The sequence below is a fragment of the Equus asinus genome, chromosome 6, assembly GCF_041296235.1.
Source record: "Equus asinus isolate D_3611 breed Donkey chromosome 6, EquAss-T2T_v2, whole genome shotgun sequence".
Taxonomy (NCBI): Eukaryota; Metazoa; Chordata; class Mammalia; order Perissodactyla; family Equidae; genus Equus; species Equus asinus.
In genome coordinates this window covers 67356368-67361045 of record NC_091795.1, presented here as the reverse complement: position 1 = coordinate 67361045, position 4678 = coordinate 67356368, and the positions used below count along the sequence as shown (strand labels likewise).

Genomic DNA, 4678 nt, shown 5'->3' with positions numbered 1-4678 from the left:
ATGCTGCGAAAACTCCCGTAATCAAATTCCCCATATTAGGATCCCTGCTGACATTATGTAACAACAGAGTCAGGAGGGAAAAGAGTGGGTCAGACACTGAGGTCTTTTTTTTCTTTCTTTCTCTCTCTCTTTTCTCATTTTAATCATGAAAATTTTCAAACACACACAAAATAAGAGAGAATGGAATAATGAACGCCCATGTCCCCACCCCCCAGCATGAACAATCTCCACCTGTGCCAATCTGGTTTCCTCTGTCATCCCCACCCCACTCCAATCCCCCCACAAATAGACACGTTTTTCTCTTTTTTTACTGGAATTTTAAAAGCAAGTCCCAGACACAGCATCATGTCACTTATAAATACTTCAGCATGCATCTCCAACTAATAAGTGCTTTCTTTTTTGACGTAGCCTCTGTAGTCATTAGTATTTATTTAGTAACTGCTGGTATTTATTTAGCATTTAGTATTTAGTGCAAGGTATTACGGTAAGACCCTTTACACAGTTTATTTCATGAAATCTCAGCTCAGCAGAGTAACACCTTGGAAATTCACAAACTCCCCAGGAGAAGGAAATGCTCTGGCCTTGAGAACGTTGCTATTTGCATTTTACTCATGAAGAAAACTGCTCAGCCAACTCAAGGTACGCTGTGGAAAGGCTGCAGTCCAGGAGCCGGCAGAGCTTGGAACAAAGGCATGTCAGAGCCTGATTGCTCCATCCCCCCTGGATATTCAGGTATTAAAAAGGCATTGCTTCCTCATCTGAAAACTGCCTCTAAAAAAACCAAAAAACCTTACATCTACCACTTGAAGTTAACTCTTTAAGATAGAAACACTCAGGCTTCTTGCAAAGGTAGTGCTGAGTCTGGCCCCGTGGCTGAGTGGTTAAGTTAGCACGCTCCGCTGCAGGCAGCCCAGTGTTTTGTTGGTTTGAATCCTGGGCGCGGACATGGCACTGCTCATCAAACCACGCTGAGGCAGCCTCCCACATGCCACAACTATGAAGGACCCACAACGAAGAATATACAGCTATGTACTGGGGGGCTTTGGGGAGAAAAAAAAAATTTTTTTTTAAAAAGAAAAGGTAGTGCCTTTTTTTTTTTTAAAGATTGGCACCTGAGCTTACTGTTGCCAATCTTCTTTTTCCTGCTTTTTCTCCCCAAATCCCCCCAGTACATAGTTGTATATTTTAGTTGTGGGTCCTTCTAGCTGTGGCCTGTGGGATGCCACCTCAGCATGGCCTGATGAGCAGTGCCATGTCGGCACCCAGGATCCAAACCGGCGAAATCCTGGGCTGCCAAAGCAGAACGCGTGAACTTAACTACTCGGCCACTGGGCTGGCCCCCAAAGGTAGTGCCTTTTAAAAGACACTAGTGAGCAAATGAGTTTAGAAAAATGCACTTTACATTCCTATTCATCAGATGTGTATGCAGAGGGAACAGAGGGGAAATTTTGCTTCATGCAAAAGCAGTCTCACTGTAAGTATTTCTGTTTGTTGTGCACTCTTTGCAATCTTTGCACCTAATCTATGCATCTGCACTCAAGAGATTTAGGCAAAGTAGATACAATACCATACATTGGGTTGACTTTCCCCAGTAAAGGTGGGACCTGCGTAATAAGCACAGCCTTGGGGTGAGTCTTGGCCTCAAGAACAGGCTGATAAACCTGCTGTCAGTCACGAGGATCTCTCACAGGCTTTGGGCTTCTGCTTGCAGCCAGGCTTTCTAACTCCAGTCTCCTATGCTCTGAACCCCAGGTCGGCCCCCATCAACAACCACAGTGTGCTGCTGATTTTCCCTTTGTTATTGCCCTTCTCCAGGTTCTCATCACTTTCTGCAAGATTGCTACCTCGGTGTCTGTCTTGGACTCTCATTGGCCTAGTTTGGATGGGATGCCCTCCTCAGGTCCAGTCAGCTGTGGCTGGACATCGGGACATGTTATACAAAGGATCTCCCGGGAGCTGCGGTTGTAGGTGAGGGCTACGCATAAAGAAAGGGATGGATTTTGTAAACCAGGCCAGCATCGTACACAGTGCCCACTAAAAAATGAGCTGTATTCATACGTTTTGATAAATATTCCCTCCACCTGGACCTTTCAGATGTCTATGTGACTTGTCCCTCTGCCACCTTCACTTCTTTCGTGTCTCTGCCCAAGTACCCCATTACGAAGGAGGCCTTCCCCAACCACCTACATCAAATAGCACACACCCACTGCCACCCTCAAATCCCTTATTCTGCCTTGTTTGTCTCTATACGCCTTACCACAACCTGACACATATTTATTATTTGTTGTCGGTTTTGGTTGTTACTGTATCCCCTGAACCTAGAACAGTGCCAGACATACTACATGGGTTCAACACGTGTGCAGAGTGGACGATCTTTGTAAGAACAAGATTTTGTCCTCCTCTTCTACCACACAGGACTGATCACAGCAGGCGCTCCTTTGCCAATGAGGGGCTCTGTAGGAAATCCATGGGGAGATACAGATGAGCTTTCCAGAGCCAACACCCACCTTGAAAACCTAGCTGTTCTAATAGGAATGTCTATTTCTTAAACCTGTGTCCTCTGTGACTACCACAGAGCTACACAAAGAAGTGTGACTAGCTCACACTTCGTTCTTACTCTGCAGGGTCTACACGAAGCTTCCTAAGGGCCCGACTCTAACAAACTTTCAAGCACGTACACTTTAAGAATAATATATTCCTCTCAGAGCTACACCACTGAAAGGTGTTCCTTCAACAACAGAAAGATTTATTACTTTCTTCCCCCACAGAAAAAAACCACAAAAATATTTCCTTCTTGACTGCAGCAGAGAGTTCCAAGTTTCAGTAAAGAATCAGCCAGATGCTTCCTCCCAGCTTGTGTGGTAAGAAATGAAGGTAAAGAGCATTTGAAACTCTACCTCTGCACACCTACCTCGTCCCTTATTCCCTTCTAGCAGATCTTCTTCCTGTTTCCCTGGGGTCAGGAATGTAGAGCTATGTGCAACCTGCCTCTCCAGGCAGCTGGGGCTCTGGAGTCCCCTGGCTTCTCTCCTGGTATTAATAGTAGATGGCTCTTGTTGAAATGCACACCTGCCCTAAGGCAGGCATTGCACCTTACAAACTGTCTCAAATTCTGAACCCCTAAACTGGAAAAGAGCTGTAGAGAGGGTCTGTTGCCAGGACAGCCACTGTATCTATAATAACAGAATCTATCTTTCTGCCTCTGTCACCAAGAATCACTTTCCTTCAGTATATTTGCAGAAAGGGAGTTGGTCTCTCATTTCCAGAGCTCCTCCGGGCTGCAGCCTGTTCCTCTGCTTTCATCTGCTCCTAAACTCCATACTCAGCTGGGGTGTCTGCTCACCGTAGTGTGGATCCTGGCCTATGCTTTAGGGCTGCCATCTTCCCTCCATGTGACACCGATGGTGGCCTCTGGGGAGCAATATGCAGAACGCTGGGCCCCCAAGAACATCCACGGCCTGGAACCTGTGAATATGTTACCTTACATGGCAAAAGGATTTTGCGGATATGATTAAGTTAAGGACCTTGAGATGGGGAGATTATCCTGGATTACACGGGTGATTATGTTGTAATCACAAGAATCCTTATAAGGGAAAGAGGGAGGCAGGAGACTGAGTCAGAGGAGATGTGATGATGATGGAAGCAGAGGTCAGAGGGACATGAGGCAGGGACCAAGGAATGCAGGCAGTCTTTAGAAGCCGAAAAGGGCAAGAAAACAGATTCTGACCTAGAGCCTCCAGAAGGAACACAGCCCTGCCAATGCCTTGATTTTAGGTCTTCTGACCTCCAGACCAGGAAGATAATAAATCTTTGGTATTTTTAAGCCACTAAATTTATGGTGATTTGTTACACCAACAATAGGAAACTAATACATGAAATGATGCAGGGAAGCTGCATTTGCCTTTGTTGTCCCTCCCCTTAATTCTACACCTCTAGCACATATGTGTGAGCCACATCATTGCAAGTTTGAGGATAAGAACAAGGGGAAAAGGGGCTGGCCCCGTGGCCGAGTGGTTAAGTTCGCGTGCTCCACTGCAGGCGGCCCAGTGTTTCGTTAGTTTGAATCCTGGGCGCGGACATGGCACTGCTCATCAGACCACGCTGAAGCAGCGTCCCACATGCCACAACTAGAAGAACCCACAACGAAGAATACACAACTATGTACCGGAGGGCTTTGGGGAGAAAAAGGAAAAAATAAAATCTTTAAAAAAAAAAACAAACAAAAAAAAACAAGGGGAAAAAAAACTAGACATTAAATATGATTGCTCCCAGAGCCCAAGGGAAGAAGGAAAACCCTTAGCAGGGTCTCTTCATGGGCATACTCCATTTCCTAGCCGTGCTGACCCGCCCCAACACCCACTGTCTTTTTCTTCTTTTACTCTGTGGGCCCACTTTTCTCTTCTCCATGGCAAAATTAATTCATTCAACAAATATTTTTTGAGTACCTACTATGTCCAAGGCACTGTTCTAGGTGCTGGGAATAGAGCAGTGGACATAAAAAAGACAAGTAATACAAGCTATCGCAGTGTTTACATTTTAATGCAACTCCCTTCATGATATCCCCGCCCAACAAGGTCTACCCAGCCCTGACCCTCTACCCTAAACAGGATAATCTGTAAGATGTGGATAATCCACAGCAATACATTTCTCAAATTCTGAGTTACTCGATTAGGAATCA

General features: G+C 45.6%; 1 long non-coding RNA gene across 1 annotated transcript; it reads left to right on the top strand.

Annotated features, from left to right (window-relative positions):
- Positions 1 to 344: 344 nt before the first annotated feature.
- On the top strand, positions 345 to 3196 carry LOC123286539 (uncharacterized). Its single transcript, XR_011504300.1, has 3 exons — positions 345 to 732; positions 1816 to 1968; positions 2769 to 3196. It is a non-coding gene; the product is annotated as an uncharacterized lncRNA (long non-coding RNA).
- The last annotated feature ends 1482 nt before the right edge of the window (positions 3197 to 4678 follow it).